The sequence below is a fragment of the Mauremys reevesii genome, linkage group 4 (assembly GCF_016161935.1).
Source record: "Mauremys reevesii isolate NIE-2019 linkage group 4, ASM1616193v1, whole genome shotgun sequence".
In the NCBI taxonomy this organism is placed as follows: domain Eukaryota; kingdom Metazoa; phylum Chordata; order Testudines; family Geoemydidae; genus Mauremys; species Mauremys reevesii.
In genome coordinates this window covers 52711895-52731088 of record NC_052626.1, presented here as the reverse complement: position 1 = coordinate 52731088, position 19194 = coordinate 52711895, and the positions used below count along the sequence as shown (strand labels likewise).

The 19194-nt window shown below is 42.4% G+C and overlaps 1 long non-coding RNA gene across 1 annotated transcript; it reads right to left on the bottom strand.

The window, feature by feature from the left end:
* Nucleotides 1-4076: 4076 nt before the first annotated feature.
* On the bottom strand, nucleotides 4077-17744 carry LOC120405097. The gene is made up of 3 exons (XR_005598358.1): nucleotides 17695-17744; nucleotides 5000-5110; nucleotides 4077-4210 (listed from the first exon to the last, which is right to left on the bottom strand). It is a non-coding gene; the product is annotated as an uncharacterized LOC120405097 (long non-coding RNA).
* Between the last annotated feature and the right edge of the window lie 1450 nt (nucleotides 17745-19194).

Genomic DNA, 19194 nt, shown 5'->3' with positions numbered 1-19194 from the left:
GGGGGTAGGGAGTCGATTTTTCAAGCAACAATGATCTTTACATTACAAAGATGCAAAATTCCATCTTTTTGCTCATTTGCAGTATGGAAAAAAGCCACTGGGTAAACTTTTCCAAACACAGCAACATTTGAGATTGGTCGGGGGGTGGGGGGGGAGGAAGGAGGGTATCTAAAATTATGGGTCAGTAGGGTGACCAGATGTCCCAATTTTATAGCTGTAGCCCATGAAAGCTTATGCTGAAATAAATTTGTTAGTCTCTAAGGTGCCACAAGTATTCCTGTTCTTTTTTAAAATTAAAATAGTGCAGGCTAATACTCTGATGTGTGTCTATGCTGCATGGAAGTGATCTAAGCATATTACTTTTACTGAATTAGGATTTAGATGTAATATTGACCAGATATCAGAGAATGTTTTCCTCCGGCAGTTGAGATGAATGATTTATTTCAGAGATAGCCTATATCATTGTCAAATAGAAAAATTTTATTTCTACCTTACTGTTACATTTTCCTAAAAGACAAACCATGAAATCAAAACTGCATTCCAGTGCTCTTAGGTAATAGCCTAGGACACAAACACAGGGATCAATAAAAGAAAAACCTAGTCCAGAAAATAACTAATTAAGCCTTCTGTTTTATTTATTTTGAAGTTCCAAAGGATTTGTAATTTTATCTTCATGATTTTCCTTTTCCCAGGCCCATTCCCATCTGTGCTCCAGCCAGCATCAGAAATCCTAGTGCTCAGAAAACAAAAAAGGAAAACAAACAAATGCAAAACAAAACAAAACCCCCACACTACCTTGTTGGAGTATTGTAAATCCAGTGGGTTCAGATAAACTTTGGACAGGAATCTTTTGCCATCTTATTCTGCCTTCTGAACTTATCTGAGCTTCGCCAGTCATTAATCAAGTATTTGAGTTCTTTTTTATATCTCCAGAGAGATTCATAGTTGCGATTGAAAAATATTAATCTGGTACTAGCCGTATATTCCCATTAAGCCTAGGCAAAGGAATCTAAGGAAGTTAAGCACATAAATACCATTTAATTTTAATAAGAGCTGGAGCCCTAACTCTAGTAGATGCCTTTGGAATTCCCACCTCTAATGTGATTAATAGTTAATAAATATAGCTCTAAATGCACTTTTGAAAGCAGTATCTGTCTCAGTAGTATCTATGTCTGTTTCACTCATTTCTATAGTTAGCACAAAAGCAAAAAGACCTTTTTCAGCCTCTAATGTTATGTAAATGAGTGGGGTTATTTTTCTCTTTTTAATTATACCCTTTGTATGGCTACTTTTAGATCTTGACACATATGGAGGAGTGTGGTCCTTTCCACTTATTGATTATGTGCACTTAGCTTTCTGGGACCGACTCCTATTTCTGTTAATTATAAAACTAATATTTTTTCTTCTTAAGAAAATAAGAGCCAGTAACTAATTTCATTTAGGGATTATTTCATGTCTCCATCTGGTATAGAGGTCCATTCGGGAGATGGGAATACTTCCTCACAATGAAGAGTGGGAGAAGAAGGAAGAAAAGCTAAGAATGCTGCATCTTATGACCCAAGTGTTTCTGGTGAGAGAAGAAAAGGTAGATGTTTCACTTAGATAGTCAAAGTCTTTTGGAGTTGAGAAAACAAGAGCCTGGACTCCCTGTTTAGGAATTCTCTCTCTCAGGGTGCCCATGAAAAAGAAAACCTCTTCTTCTAACTACAAAGCTTGTGATGCTCAAAGCCCACAATGATCTTTCAGTGATGGCTCTGGAAACTTGCAATATCCTTTATTGTAATAATTACCACCTAGAGGAAAATTATGGCCCCCAAGGCACACAAATATCCCCATGCAATCTGTGGGCCAATCTCTGTGCTTAGTCACACACCTGAACCTGATGCCTCTGGAAATGATGCATTCATATCTGACTAAGAATATCCCTCCACTAGCATAAATAGCTTCAAACAGGATGCAATAGCTCTTACCACCTTGGCCCTCTTTCTGTCAAGAGGAAACAAATGTTTATTAAACTGAAGTTCAATGAGCGCCCATATAATTTGGCACTACCATGATTTCAGGGGCTCTGGGGCCTTGGGTTTGCAAATCATTAACATTGTCTCTTCCCATTAGTGCTTTGCCTTCTGAGCAACTTTCTGGTCAAGGATTTCTTTTTAGTAGTGATGGTGCATGGAACTACTGCCATACAGGAGGCTTAGTTTTCTTGGAACACTGTGATTCTCCTCAGTGGCTGTCAAGAAGCACCAGTGCATGTATAAATGATTGATGGAGACCATGTAGGCCTTTTGGCACTGCAGGGGAAAAGAGTCCTTTCCAGAACTGAGCAGTGAGACTATGGCATCAAATCTAGAGGAGATATCTGAGAAAATCCATGTCTTTATAGCCAGCGCATTGCACAAGCAGGACTGTCACACCCTACATACAGCTTACCATCACAACTGTGGGATGGCTATGTGGGAAGAAAGCCTAGCTACTGGTGGGAGTGGCCATCTGTCTCCACCGATCATGCATATATGATACTTTTGCTTCTTGGGACAATCACTGTTGGACAGTTACTAGGTACCTCTTGAACAAACCATTGCTATATTTCTCCACAGCAAGCAAACACTTAGACATGCAACAACAAATCTGGGTGACCTAACTGGATCAACTGGTCCATCCTTTGGACTTTTCTGCTCCCAGTGAATTAGCGCTGTACAGTTCCCATCCCTCATGAAGTCGTTCAGAGCATGATGATGTACAACCATGTACTACCAACTGCTCCATGAAACTTATATCAGAAAAATGCGATCTTTATGTAGGCAGCTTCTCTTTCATTGTGCAGTGGGACGACACACCTGCATCTAGTTGGGTAATGGAAGACACCGACCTTCAAGAGGAGGCTTTGGCTCAGACTTATTGCTGACTAATCCCTGTTACTTCAAGCAGGGGTGGCTCCAGGCACCAGCGCACCAAGCACGTGCCTGGGGCAGCAAGCCACAGAGGGCAGTCTGCCAGTCGTTGTGAGGGTGGCAGTAAGGCTGCCTTCGGTGGCATGCCTGTGGGAGGTCCGCCAGTCCCTCGGTTTCGGCGGCAATTCAGCGGCAGGTATGCCAAAGGCACGGAACCAGCGGACCTCCCGCAGGCATGCCGCCGAATCCGCGTTACCAGTGGACCCCCTGTAGGCGCGCCGCCGAAGGCCGCCTGACTGCCATGCTTGGAGCGGCAAAATACATAGAGCCGCCCCTGACTTCAAGTTAAAATTTGGGGGAACTTCTCTGGGTTAAGTATCAAGGGGTACCCGTGTTAGTCTGTATCCACAAAACAACAAGGAGATGCATCTGAAGAAGTGAGGTATTTTACCCACTAAAGCTATACATCTGTCTTTAAGGTGCCACCGGACTCCTTCTTGTTTCTCTGGGTTAGTTCATGAGTGTGCACATCAAATACACAGAAGGGAAGAAAGAGTAATGAAGCCAAAATGTGCCTACTCTTTGGCAATGCCCTGACACTTTGCATCTTGCACTTGCTCCTGCATAAGGGGTGGAGATTTGGCTCTATAGGATTGATTGTAGAATGCCTTATATTTCATGCTTTTCAGCTGATTTGCTACAGGAAACCATCTCCATGCTTACCACTTCTGGAGTCTCATTAGCTGGGTATTGAATTAGGCAAGATGTCAGTCCAGAATAAATGTGTTCCTGGCAGCACATGCTTTTAAATGCTTCTGTATGTCGCATTCAGAGTGTAAAGGAATGTTGTTGGGTAAACATTCAGTAGACATCCTATTTTATGGTAACTGAATTAAAGTTTATGAAGAGCAATTTAGAAGCCATGAGTAATTGTTTCAGCATTTCCATTAGAATTCCCTGTATTCAGGGGTTTATAACTGGCTATAAAAATTCACAACAGGCTTGACATATAAGGTCAAACCATAGAAATAAATTTATTTTTAAATGGTGGAAGTGTTATTTAACTGGCTTTCTATATTCTTGTAACAGAAAACAAATCTGATCAATGATTAGTCCAGACCAAAGATTATTTTGGAAAAACAGAACAGATTTAACTTACCTTTAAAAAAAGAAACATTTTGCTGTCAAGCATTTCATGAGAATTTTTATTTTGTGGCTCAACCACACATTCAGAATCCTACTGAACTAACAATGACTCCTCTTAGGCTCAGTGACCACAGTGATGAGCATGGGAAAGATAGTTGAGACATCAGGATCTGTGAATTAAGCAATTTTCTGATTACTGTTGACCTTGAAACCATAACATGAATCTGATTAAACGTGCTCATTTCATGAATTTTTAAATGTCCATACACAGATTTTTGTAATGTACATATGAAAAAGTTTGAAAAATAGTTAAAAAAAAGAATATATTTTTTAAAAATGACCGGTCACCAACATGTGTCACTTTCTTACAGAAACATTTCTCAGACACTTAACAGGTTGGTGAGAGGGATAATATATGGTGACTAGAAACTAGAAAAATATAAGTGTTTCACTTGAAAGAGACCCTGAAAAATGTAGTACCAATGTAGTAATTTTTCCTGAATAGCTACACTGATGCCTTCTTGAAATTTTATATCTGAAGGCTGATGTTGAAAATGTTCAATCAGCAAGGGTGTTCAAAAGCTATTTGCTTGTGATAAATACAAAAAGTTAGGTTCAAATGAAGAGTCTGGTTTAAAATTATAAATGCCAAGAGTGAAATCTGAAGCTCAACACCAAATTCAACTCATGTTATTATTGAAAATAACTGAGTTACACCTACTTACCTCAGAATTGAATTTGACTGCCAGTGCTTAACTTTACTGTATGCAGTGAGGGCAGAGGTGGAATGGAGGTTTAAGGTTGAACTTTAAATTTCCAAGTGCTTGTTATTATGCTAGATACTTTCCACATTATCATCAACATAGTGTATGATTTGAAATACAGGAACAAGTGGGGAAAACTGACATGGACAATAACATCTGTCATAATTTGTACTGTAAATACTTATTAAGGTATACCTGACTTAGCTGGCTGTAGACAACTGTAGTGCTTCAAGGCCGGATTTAGGGGCAGGTGACCTCGGCAACTGCTGGGCTTGGGGTTGCCAGGCTCAGGGTGCTGTTTTTGTTCTGAGCAACAAAAGTGAAAATAGAATGTTTGAAGTAAACTGTTGCAGATCACTGACTTCAAATTTTTGGTCTCAATTGTGGTTTGGCATGATATCCTGTTTCAAGTAAATGTTGTAAGCATTACAAACTCAGTTGATGGACATTGTGACTGCTACTACTTTGATGAGAAGCTGCCTTGATTTTGTTGTGGCCTACAGAGAATGGATTTGAAGATGCCATCACTGCTGCCAAAGAAATAGTGGAAAACTTAGAAGTTGAGTCTGTGTTCAGGGAAACTCTTATTTAATTAGAAGAAGAGACAGTTTGGTTGCAAGGGCAATGATGAGGTGATGGGAAGCTTGGAAGAAAAATTGAAGAGGGAGTTCTTTTGCTTGCTCATTGACACTGCTTGACTATTCATTGAAGAAAAATGTGGACAAATGAAGCACCATGAAAAGACCTGGGCTTTTTTGCATGACCTTAGTATGCTGCTGTGGACAGGAAAACACCCTTGAACAATTGTACAGACCTTCACCGAATGCCGACACATGGGAACTGTTTGGACGTTGGTGATAAAGAACGCTATGTCGAATTGGACAACATCTGTCACATTTTGCCACACAGGAAGCATTCTCCACTCCAAGCATTCTCCACTCCAAGTTCTGCAATGCTCCCCCACTCTGCCCTGAGGCGTCCCCCTTGCGGCAGCTCCCCGATCCCCACCCCACCCCGCCCTGAGGCACCCCCAGCTCACCCCTGCTCCATGCACGAGCACGAGCACCCCGAGCACGCCGTTGCCGCTTCACTTCTCCCGCCTCCCAGGCTTGCGGTGCCTAAGCTGATTGGCGCCACAAGCCTGGGAGGTGGGAGAAGTGAAGCGGCCACGGCGTGCTTGGGGAGGAGGCAGGGCAGGGGTGAGCTAGGGCAGGGAGTTTCCCTGCGTGCCGCCCCCTCCCCCCTTACTTGCTGCAGGCGGCCCTTCCCACGCTCCCCTGCCACAGCACCCTCCACCTAAATGCCGGTGGCGACTGGGGTGGCTGAAGATCCGGCCGCCGCGGTCGCTGCAGAAGAAAATGGCACCCTCCAAATGCCAGCATCCTAGGCGACCGCCTAGGTCGCCTAAATGGTTGCACCGGCCCTGCATGCAAATGTATTGTCTCATATAACAGGGATAAATCATGCATGCAAATCATGAATCAAAGTTGTGAAATGGGCTACAAATGCAATAAAAATAAGGTATTCAAAAGTTTCACAAATGGGGGGGAGGCACTGGAGATGCTCCTCGCATGGGCCATTTGGTTTAGCGCCGGCCCTATAGTACTAGGCAGATACCCTTGAAACCACAGATATACTTAAAAAGACCTTAAATGCTTCTCTCTAAGCCACTCTTCTTCTGTGTAAAGTTCAACCATTTCTTTATTTTTAAAGCTTTCCATAACCCTGCCTACATCTCTGTCCTCTTCTCCAGCTAAATATACACTCTGTTCTTTCGCAGTGCTTCACTCCTGTTCTCTCCCTTTGGCTCATTCACCCACTCTAGACTCCAGACTTTCTTTCGTGCCCAGTGTGTGTGCTTTGAACAACCTCCTAATCAATAACCATCACACTTCTCACTCATCTCCTTCAAAAACTCCAAAAGCTTGTCTGTCCCTGGAATATTCTAATTTTAATGACTAGACATTAAGATGTTTTTCCGATTTGATGCTCAACTGCTTTGGTTAGATAGTAAAGCCTCTAAGGCACAGGTCTTTCACCTATGTGGTAAAGCACACCAGCTGCAATCAGAAAAATAAACCATTTAACAATAAATATTTATTTTCTCTAATTAGATTTTAAAAATAACAAAGTACACCCACATAAAACAGCTGTAGATGTCCTAACAATTAGACATACAGCAATATAATGATGACTATCTGGCAGCATTCAATACACATATACAGCTAACATTATTAACTCAACCATGCTGTTTTATTCACTCAGCCATGCTGTTTTGAATTAGTATTCATAGGTAACAAAAATAAACGGAGCCAGCCAGTAGCTTAAAGCAGTCAAACAGCAAACAACAAATTCATCCAGCCAGCTAGTAAATCAAAGCAATAGAAAAGGCCGTCTCATCTCCACCAGGTTCCTACCATTCAGGAATAAACTCTCAATCCCTCCCCTCCAAAACAATGAATAATAATAGTAATCATCAAAATTTCAATTGCTTCTTACTCTGTATGTCACACATCTGGAGGACATGGGCCTCCTGTCAATTTTCAGAAGAGATGGTCAAAATGGTTTATTTGAAATTAAGGTTTTTTTGTTTGTTTGGGGGAAAAACAAGGCATTTTCTTTGGGACATTCTGATTTTGATAAAAAAATCTGGTTTTACACAAAACACATAAAACTTCAGAAGAAAGCATTTTGAATTTTCATCGTATTTTTTTCATATAAACAAAAGCTATTTCCTGACCAGCACCAGCTTTCAGTCCTGACTGCGTAGCTTTTCATTAATAACATTCCAAATATGGAGTGCTGCTTTAACAGGTGTTAATAAATAGCCTGAGGACAGATTCAGAGCCTTTCATGGAAAAAGAAAAGACTAATGAATGTTCCTGTTAAGAAGTTGTACACTATTCCCTCTCCATCATAACACCCTTGGTCTCTCCACTACTATACTATTGGTCAGGAAAAATCTGACAGCTTCTCTCTGGGTCCCGGTTTCTTCTTACACATTGTAAGGGCACCAGCTAAAGGTAAAACTAATGTTAAACTAGAAAGTAACCTCACTAGTCATCCTTCTTAGCACTGGTAAGATTCAGATTTCTGATGAAGGAACTTCTAGTAGGACTTAGAGAAATTACATATCCTAGTAAAGACTGCTAGCCCCCTCTTGTGGACAAATATCCTCACTTCTGCAGACATCTCACACTAAATAAAGTAGAGATAGTATTTGAAGTTTATATAATACTACATCATAAGCATAGCGTGTATGTTTAATATGTGCTGCAACTTATGTCAGTCCTGTTCCTTTCTGTCATTTGCAACAAGAAATTGGTGTTCTATTAAACAGATTTTGCTGTGCTGCTAACTGTATGCAGGTAGCAAACCTAATTGTATTTGCTTGTCATTCTAAATGTTGACAGTAAGTTTCTGTTTTTAAGTAGAGCTGTGCTTTGAAAACTTCATGAGAATGGAAACAGTTTTATGCAAATGGTTGGGAAATGTATTTTCTGTTTTCTAACCAGTTCTTCTGGTTAGTCACAAATAAAGTTTACATTTAAAGCATCCCTGTCAATCCCTCTTGTGAAAGAGATGCCTTTTAAAGAAAAATATCTGCAGAATGCTTTAAAATACCCAGCATATACTCACACATTGGACTTTTGTTTTAGTTAAAGTGATGCACAGCTAAACTAAACATATACAGCATTTGGTTGCCTAGAAGCCACATCACAAATGAGCACTAATATCAGCTCATCTTACCAAGAGCAGGGCCAGTTCAAGAAAGTCCAGGAGCCTTTCAAAGTCCCCATTTGGTTGGGCCAGCCATTATAAAGCCAAGTTGTAATGTTTCGTCTTATTCCAGACCATCAGCAGGACTGAGCTGGAGAGGTGAGGGCCTTCAGGGAGAGCAGAGAGGGCTCCCAGGGTCATCTGGATATTGATAGCTTGTGTTTGCCCATCACCTTTCCCTCTTGGACCTGGGGCATGGGGATAGTCTTTGCTCCAGTCACTCAGATAAGATGGTTGGAAACACCAATGGCCCCATTTCATGTTGTGATTGTCTGGTGGGTCTGACTGCCCCTGCACTAGCTCTGCCACATGTGCTTACCTCCTGCTGTTAGGAGAATGCTTAACTGAAACACACGAGGCAACAGTGTTGCCTGTATCGGGACACTAAACTCAAATACAAAAAGCAATGGAGGAAAACTGGGGTCAGCCCAGGCCCTCACTCAATTCCTACCTCATGAACGCATGCATTTCCAGTGATTGGATCCCCCTGACCTATGCATGTAGATCTACGTTCTGTTGGTCCCAGGGCTCCTGCCAGCCTCGACTTAGATCAACAGATCATTGGTATTTGTGGTTTTGGGGGGCCTTGGAGACCTGGGGCCTCCCAGGAGATTTCCCTTTCCAAGCCTGTCCATCCCCTGCTCCAAATTTATATGTCAGCTAGAGAGGGACAACATAACTATACAAGTTAAGAACTTGTGTGTGTGTGTGTGTGTAGAAGTTAGAGCAAGCGTTTCCTTTTAATGAGAACTTCTGCTCTGCCCCAGCCAAGTTGACAATAAAGGATAAGATGTGGTTTCCAGAGAATGTTATTACTGTGTTCTTAATCAAGCAGCAGGAGCTTATTCTCCACACCACATGATAGCAGAAAACAAACAGTAAATGTCTCACCAACATTTCAACTTGCCCTTGGAGTGGTAAGGTGGAACTCTCATGGCTTTGGAGATGTGGTTATGAATTGGACATTGTGTATGAGTTGTCCCTTACCAAGAGAATACCAGCTAAAAAAGTGCACAGTCTCTCTTGTAGAAAACTTAACTCACTCTTATCATAGCTATGGAATATTGTGGGTACTAATTCTGCTGCTAAATACAGTGTACAATGAGCCAAACAGTTTCCTGAGATACTCATTCACAACTCCAGTGAACATCAATGAAAACTGCATAGATGTAGCAGGAGACAAAAATTCAACTCTATAGAGGACAGTTGCTCCTCACCAAAGGTGAATGAGTCCCATACTATACAGAGGCGCAAATACAGTATTGCAAGAACATAGCCTGGTTTAAATAGTTTAACAATCCATGACTGGATACATGTACACACACACACACACACACACACACACACACACACACACACACACACACACGTATGTTTCCAGGAATAGGATTGATGCAGCCTTTCTTTCCCTATTCATTTTTAGGCCCCAATTCTGCAATGATTTATGCATGTGCTTATCATTACTGTTTAACATAGGCCCATGGTACTACGCACACACAGTATATCATTTTAATCTCATGCATAAATTGTTGCAGGACTGGGGTCTTAATTTGCATTCTTTAGTGAGATCAATATCTAGGAAATGCACCACTCATTATGTATTTTGTTTATTTCACATTGTCTGTAGATATATTCATTTATTACACTGAAACCATAAAAACAAAACAGCAAAAAACATACCACTTTTCAAGCTCTGCTCAGTCTCTCCTGTTTCATTCTATTTTTTTAATCTAGACATTCCTGCAATTTCCCTCTAGTGGACAAATGGTAAAGTCACCACTTCTGTGTTACAATTTTACAACAATTAAGTTGCCAATTAGTACATATATCTTAATCAGACAAAAATCATACTAAAGGTGGTTAACAGACAGCTATTGATATATTTAAAATATGTGCAGTATTACAAATTTTTGGAGTGAGGAAATTCAACATCTTCTGCAGATATCTTCCTTTATTGCAATAAAACAGTAAAAAGAAACCAAAAAAAGAAACAACAAACTTTTCAAGCACTGCTCATCCTTATTAAAATTAAAGATGTAACTTTAATAAGCAAATAAATGTTTTAGGCTCAATGTAGCTGAAAAAAACCTAAATAACAGAAAGACTGGAAATACTCTGGCAAGTTTTCAATACTGATCTTAATCCTTCTCATTTACTCTGCTTTTACGTGATACAGGGGTGGCTCTAGATTTTTTGCCAACTGTCTAATCACACAAACCCAAACACCCTTTCCCCGCCCCTGCCCCAAGGCCCCACCCCACCCCTTCTCCAAGGTCCTACCCCGCTCGCTCCATACCCTCTCCCTCTGTTGCTCAGTCTCTCCCATTCTCACTGGACTTGGGCAAGGTATTGGAGTGCAGGAGGGGGTTTGGGCTCTGGGCTGGGGTCAAGGGGTTAAGAGTGTGGGAGGGGTGCTGGGCTTAGCCTGGGGCAGAGGGTTGGATGCAGGAGGGGGTGCAAGCTCTGGGAGGGAGTTTGGGTGCAGGAGGGGGTAGGGTCCGTCCCGATATTTGAGTGGTTATCCCGCATCTTGGCTGATCTTTGTCCCGATATTTCACTCTGCCGACAGCACTCATTTAAAACAAATTCTTTTTTTGTTCCAGCGGCAGCACTCTGCTTTTTTTCTTTGCCCCCCTCCCCCCATGTGTCCCAATATTTCATCTCATCTGGTCACCATAGGAGGGGGGTCTCAGGGCTGGAGGTTGGGGTGCTTGAGGGGATTTGGGGTGCTGGCTTCGGGAGGTGGCTCAAGACTGAAGCAGGGGGGTTGGGTGCAGGAGGGGTGAAGGGTGTGAGCTCTGGCTGGGCAGTGCTTACCCCAAGTGGCTCCTGGTCGGCAGACACAGCGGGGCTAAGGCAGGCTCCCTGCCTGCCCTGGCCCCGCGCCACTCCAGGAAGCGGTTAGCATGTCCCTGCGGCCCCTGCAGCCCCCAGCCACCACCCCCTGAAGCTCCCATTGGCTGCAGTTCCTGGCCAATGAGAGCTGTGGAGTTGGTGCTTGGGGTGAGGGCAGTGTGCGGAGACCCTTTGCCTCCCCCCAGGGGCCACAGAGATGTACAGGCTGCTACCTGGAGTGGCACAGGGCCAGGGCAGGCAGGGAGCCAGCCTTAGCCCTGCCAGACTATTAGCACCTAAAATCTCCCAATTTGGCTGCAGTAACATCTCCGGGAGATGAGCCAGATTCTGAGAGACTCCCGGTGAAACCTGGAGGGTTGGCAACCCTAATTCCACCTCCCTGAGAGATGGTGGCTGGTTGACAGGAGAATTCTTAGCACTGTCTACACCAGGGGTTAGGTTGGCTTTACTGCATCACTCAAGGATGCTAGAACAGATTGTTTAGCATAAAAAGTTAACACATATTTCAAGAGACTATTCAAGGTGAAGTGGCCTGTTAACAGTTCTTCAGTCAGAGGGAAAGGAAAGAGGGGTTGTGGGGGAATGCAGGTGTGTGTGTGTTGTTAGTTTGCTTTTCCTCCATCACTTACCCATGACTGGAATGGTGTTAATGGTCCCACTCCATCTTGAATAGTCCCTTGAAATGTGTTCATCCCTTATGCTAAACAATCTGTTTCACTTTGTATTTAGTTGTGACATGCTTAGTACTTTCACAGACCTGAAGAAGAGCTCTGTGTAAACTCAAAAGTTTGTCTCTCTTACCAAAAGAAGTTGGTCCAATGAAAGATATTACCTCACCCACCTTGTCTCTCTAATATCCTAGGACCAACACAGCTACAACAACACTGCATACAATTAAAAGGGAAACAGATCTATGCTTTCTGGGCTGCATAAAATCATAGTAATAGAATTTAAAGCCAGAAGGGACCACCAGATCATCTCATCGGACCTTCTGCACATCACAGGCCACCAGCATCCACACACTAAACCCAACAACCAAAATTAGACCAAAGTATTACAGCCTACAGGAGACCTACAGATTATTATATGCCACAGGAACAGAGAGTAGGAAGGGCCAAAGTGCACCAATGCCCAAGGCCCCTGAGCTGTCAGGGAAATGGTTAAGTGAGATATATCCAAATAATCCTGGCAAGTGACCTGCACCCACATGCTGCAGAGGAAGGCACCCCATCCCCCTATAAGTTTACTGCCAATCTAGCCTGGGGGGAAATTCCTTCCTGATCCCATATATGGTGATCAGTTAGACCTTGAGTATGAGAGCAAGAACCAGACAGCCGAATCCCTGAGAGAGGAATGCTCAGTGCCTCCTCAGATCTCTGGTTCCTTCTCCAGCCATGACTATCACTGATGCTTCAGAGAAAGATTTTTTTGGGGGAAAAGATGCCTTCTTGACCTCTGCAGGTGGCTGGCTGAAACCATGAAGCATGAGCTTTTAGGAACATAAGAAACTGAGAATGAGCTCCAGGACTGCTGAGCCCTGCCCCCTATCATCATCAGCAGCACCATCATGCAATCACACTCAAATTCCTTGTGCTACATGCATGCAGTTGAGCGTATGAATTATGGTTCCAATACTGAAAGCAGATCTATACAAGGCAGATCCTCATACCTGTGAGGAACATACTGACGGCAAAGTCTTGGGGGAAGGGGTGAAGTATGAAGTACAGTAAGTTCCATACCACAGGGGTAAAGGTGCTCTGGTCTCCATCCTATGATGAGTGAGTGGATTTGAAGTCTGAAGGCAGCATGGAGCATTTTTTCTAGGATAGCTAGGCACCATGGCAGAAAATGACAAGGTACCTTTAAAAGTATTCAGTGGAATTCACACCTTACTGATGTCATCTGCTATGAATTGCAGCCTGTGTCACTTCCTGTTTGTATTCTTCTTGGTTCACTTCTTGGTTGTGCATGGCAGTTTTTTCGGAGGGAAATCTAATTTAGGGGTGGTTGAAAATTTTCCATCACAACTGTTCAATAGAAAATTGGGTTTTCTACTATATATAAAGTCTGCGTGAAAAGTATTGAAAAAAGAAATCCCTAAAGCCAAAATATTTCAATATTGAAAATGCTGCTGCAATGCCTCATGTAGGCTGAAGTTCAGTGGCCTCATATCCCCATTCTCCTCTATTAGCCAGGCTCCCAGGCTGGACTACATCTTACAGGATAGACCATGGCTATGGCCTCCCATGATGCACCATCACCCTTAGTCAAGAGGGAAGACATGGTGCATCATGAGATAGATAGTCTGACCAGGTAACCTGGCCTATGGAGGAGAATGGGCATGTGAGGTGCTCAAACAAAATTCTTTGAGTTATGCTGGCAGCATTTCCATATCAAAACATTTTAGTATTCAATTTTTTTGTTGAAAATATGCACAGCCAGCACCTGGGTCCTGCTCTGCCTGCTGGAATCCACAGTGGCTTCTCTTAACACTGGGGACCTCTGAGAAGCGAGGAGGGATAAGAGTTTGAGGTGGGGGACAAGCTGGGCTGTTCTCGTCTGGCCTGTCAGGGAGCTACAATGCAGGAGAAGAGACAGATAGTCGGTATCACCACTACTGAGGCAGAGTTCTCCAGTCCGTATACTCCTGCTTGCTGTGGGCTGTGATGGCAACTCTCACCTGGGGACATCAGGAGGGGAGAAAAGTGGGAGCAAGGCTGGATGTAGGTACAGAGAGGAAGACCCCCAAATCCCTTCCTATAAGGAAGCCTCGAGCCAGCAGGGAGGGGCAAGGACAAGTGAGGAAGGCATGGAGTCCTGGGAAGGGATGGTGCATCCATTGAATAGGGAGGCTAAATCCAGGCCTCCTCGAGAATGCCCAGGGTGGTGACTGACGAGGGCTAAATTGGAAGCAGGAAGAGTGATGTGCTTCAGCTATCACCAAGCCTTGTGGAGATTCTGGCGGAAATCTATTTCACCCTGTGACTGCATTAACTTTTCCACAGCTCCTCCCAGGCCTAGTAGCCCCCTGTAACAGGGCGATGGTAGGTAAGTGGGAGCAGCCATTGGCTTATGTTTCTGTGCCAATGTCTTCCTTGCAATAAAATAGGTGTGGTTTACATGGAGATAACTCGAGATGGCTATCTTGAAGTACAGTCCTAGCAGAAACAAAGCATGGGTGGTTTTTATCCCAATGTGTCTAGTCAAGGTTGACCCTTCAACCTCCAGCTGGGGTTGAACTTCACTAGCTACAGGAAAGTTAAAAACTATCTGTGCCATCTCTCTGCTAGGATCTCAGTAGCTACCTCTGTGTTAAGAAAATAATCCATTTCTTTCCACTGAAGATAGCCTATGACAGCTAGTTTAACCTCCCATTTGATGTCTTACCAAGTCTCTATCACTGCAGTGATATCCCACTTTATCACTGATATATGTGCTTCAGATCTAACAAATAGTTTTGGTGCTTACTGTCAAGTTACTTACTGTGATGTCAAGACAATGATTCTTCTAGCTCACAGATATATTGTTATAGCACTGGTATGAACTGTGGATACATTGAGAAAAGAGTGGGTGGGACTGGAGACAGTTATTTTGTTTTCATTTTTCAAAATATACTTTTATCAGAAAACAAACATTTAGCTCAGGTGAATTGTATCTAAAGCAGGAATTAAAAGTATCCAGGATAGCAGTCCCTGAAAAGGAACTGGGAGTTGTTCCAGAAAAGAAAGAATACTAGATAAATAAAACAAAATCAATATAACAGTGCACAATTAAAAATTATAACCTAGCACAATTATCCCCAGCACTACTACACACTACTATTGTTAGGTGTTATCTCATTTGACAGCAGCATTATGGAGCTATTTAAAAATCTTTCATGCAGATGGATAATTTGTGTATATCTGAAGGTATAGTATTTACTTTCATTGTATTCTGACAGCTACCCATATGATTATTCATTATGATTATTTGGCTTTTTAGAACTGTTATCGGACATTGCAGAATTAATGCAGTTTACCCAGAGTTGGTCCTTTCTGGCTTCTAGCCTGTAATTCTGTTTTCCCCACACAGTGAGTGCAGCCAAACAAATCTGTTTATGTTCCTTGATGTTTTTTTCTTCTTGGCAGAACTACTGGGTTGTTATAAACAACGCTACCACCACAACAGTATGAGAAGAGCAAATGAAATGCCAAGCATTAAAGAGCTTGAGTTTTCATTAACAATACAGACAAACCAAAGCTTGCTTGATTTAGAAACAAAATATACTGAAATTTGAAAGTGACAGTGTTTTAGGGAGAAATTGTCCTTGTTTATCTGGAAGTTTCCCATTGTATCTCATTCACCCTTCTGACTGAACATTTTGAAGGACAGCCAAGCAAATATCACCATGGGCTTTTCCATACTGAAATCTCCCTAGTGACTGAACTGTGAGTCAGTCACTTGAAACACTTCTCAGGGGATTGCACCCCCGCTGGGCCAATTGCTTTGAAAACTAATCCAACCAATGTCAGTGACGGGATGTGAATGTCCTTCAATTCCATTGCTATGAGGTGTGGCCAATTATTTAGCTTACATGATTTGTAATGAATACTAAGGATCCTGTATATCTCATTCCAATTGTGTGACAATCTTTCCTATAAGGGAGAAATGGCCTTGTACTCAAAGGGATCAAGGTGGTGGACCAGTTGACATATCTGGTCAATAATGTGGCTAAGTGAGAATAAAGCATAATTGGAAAAGCAGAGCTCATTTATTTTAACTCACTGGGGTTTGCTAATGGAGAGGTTGCTTCCCTGCTCATAAATGAGACAAGAGGCACCTCGGTACGTTAACAGACCCCTAGAAAGACAAGAGGGAACACTGGGAGCCATAGTTTTGAATGAGGGTGTGCAGGCTCAGATGATTTGGTCATGTAAGCCACAGTCCTGACAACTATGTAGGTAAGGGAGTCTAACAGATTAAGTCTGAAGGAAAGACACTGTATTAGGGACCAGGACATGGGTGGTCAGGCTGCCTAATGCCCACAATGGAAGTCTGTAGCCACATGCCAGAGGCAAGGGTCACAGCTGGAGTCAGAAGCCATATGCTAGAGCCAAGGGTCTGAGCTGAAGTCAGAACTCAGGAATCAGAGCTGAGGGTCACAACTGGGTTATCGGGAGTGAGGCAAGGCAGAGCAAGGCTGGGCCCAAGAGAGGAGCAAAGCTGGAAGCAAGAGTTATCATAACTATGGGTGAATGCTTTGAGTAGCCAGCAATCTGCTGCTGCTGATCTTAAGAGCAGGTCAGCTAATCCCCTCTGCTAGTGAGGTGGCTCAAATGGGGCCCAGGCACACTTATTAGACTGAGGTTAATCCTGACACAGAGAGAATGACCCATGAAGTGGTGGGATGTCAAAGAAAGAGGATAGCATGTATTGTGACAAAAATATGGCTTTGAACAGTGCACCTTGTAGGAAGAACACTTTAGGGTGGACCCCCTTTAATGGGATTTATACAAGGAAGAATATTTTGAATGTCACGGAGATGTTCTAAATATACTGTGTTGGTATCAATGTTGCTGTCTGATGATGCTATATATTTCAAACAAAAAAGTGCTATTAGGACATCTGGAGAAATTAGAATTGTAAGCGATCATCCTTGTCATCTTAACATCTCCATTACTTTTCATTGACCTTTGGAACATTTCCAATGCAGGTTTTACAAGACTGCGCACACTGGAAATACACACTTAAATAGTATTGATAGTATTCATTTAAGTACCTATGGCTACCTGTAAGTCTGTTATGTATCATACATTATTGTATGTATTTTGTGTAGTTCTCCACTGACAGACTAACTTTAAGGTACTCTTACACTGAATATGGGCTAGCAGCCTTATATGTCTGCACTATCCAGAGAAAAGCCAAGCCAACTGAGAAAAGTTCTGTTGCTGACTATAGTCAAAAGACCCTAAGCCTAAGTTCAGCTGTAGTAATTTTGAGTGTCCTGTCCTTGTGTCCTGTATAGGAGCACCCACTCCTGGGGAATCTCACTGTTCCTGGTGGCAATTTGGCTCACTTCCAGCATCTTTTCTGAGTCCAATTATAGTTCACTTGCCTCTAGTCCTTGGCAGCACTCCTCAAGTCCTGCCACAGTAGCTGGATGGGAGGAGCTCTCCAGTGCCCCTCATCTGTATCAGGATTGTTGTATCAGTCTACCCCAAACAAAGGTGGGGACACGGAAAGAGGTGATAGCAACTACCTCAGACTAAACTCACCCTGCTATCAGAGCTCACTAGCAAGTCCTGACAGCCTTCCAGCTCCTGGGAAAACTCCCATTTGTGTGGCCAGTCTCACCCTTTTAAACTCCATTTCTCCAGGTGAGGCATGTTCTGCAGGTCAGCCTAATTGGTGCTGTCTGAGTACAGGAATGTACTATTAGCAGAATGGGTGTGTCCCATCACACTGACTAGCAGCTGGTGTGCTTATTTATCTATTTGATGGTCTCTTTACTTTCCTCACTTCAAAATGTCCATCTATCTTGCACACTTTACAGCATACAGCATTAAGCAGTGACTTATTCTACATTAACCCTTTCAGATACCAAGCCAAACTACAAATGTCAATCTTAGTCAAAATCAAAGGTATATAATTGTTTAATTGATGATTAATTAAATAAATAGGATTAAGCAGCAAAATTCAGATATGGAATACCTGAAAATTCGAGGGGGTATTTGGAGAAGAGAGGTTGACCCATTATAAAGGTAAAGGTTATTGGCTAATTTTAGTTCCAGGTTTGAATTTTAAACACTCTAGGTGTGTTTGTATCCAGGGTTTTAGTTTAGGTGTGTTTCCAGAATGGATTCTCCCGTAAGTGAAGTCGTCTTATGCAGATGAGAGCAGTTCATCTCAGTATCATAATTAGACACAGTTGCACTTCTTAGGGAGCATTCAAAATTAAGGTTTGTTTGAAAAAAGGCACAACACTTTTATTAGCTTCATGAGCACTCAACGGGGTCTGATTCTGCTCAGGTTTCTGGAAGTATCCCATTCATATTTAACAAGTTCAGGCATTTAACCCAAGTATTAGCATAGCCACTCCCATAGTAGAAACTTGATTCTTACCCTTGAGGTAGTTTATTATTTAAGTTTAATGGGAACTCTAGATTTTCTGCTGTCCAATCTTATAGTTGTCTTTACTGGTGTTGATACCCTTCACGTACTCCCTGGCTCTCTCTGCTATTTCACACGTCCTTTCAGGCTGCCTCTGCTGACCCTGATCACTTACAACCTCTCCTGCTTTCTTGATTCTAGTCTCCATCTTTCTCCTTTCTACCATTCACATTTCTCCCTCGTGTTCTTAGCCCTAGCCTTGTTCCTTAAAACACGTTGGCCTGTCCATGTCTCCTCTGGGCCAGTACTAAAGGGAGGTTGTTCTTTCTGTTTCATGATCCCATTGGCCTTTTAAGTTCTTAAGGTTTTGTAGACACTAACAAAAAAAAGAATCTTCTTTTTCTTGACTCCTAATCCTTTCTGCCATGCTCTGCTATGAACTCACTCACACCCTGATTCATTATAACTCCCTGCTTTAAAAAAATGTTAAACTCTTAATTAAAATAAAAAATAAAATCAGTTTTGTCTCACCATCCTTTCTGCTCCTCCTCAAGACTGCTTAATCTTACCCCACTAATCCCTCTTCTAAATCCTCTTTATAATGTAAAGAAAAATCTAATACTTTCCATTGCCTCTTTCCTACTAATCCTTTATTCCCATTCCGT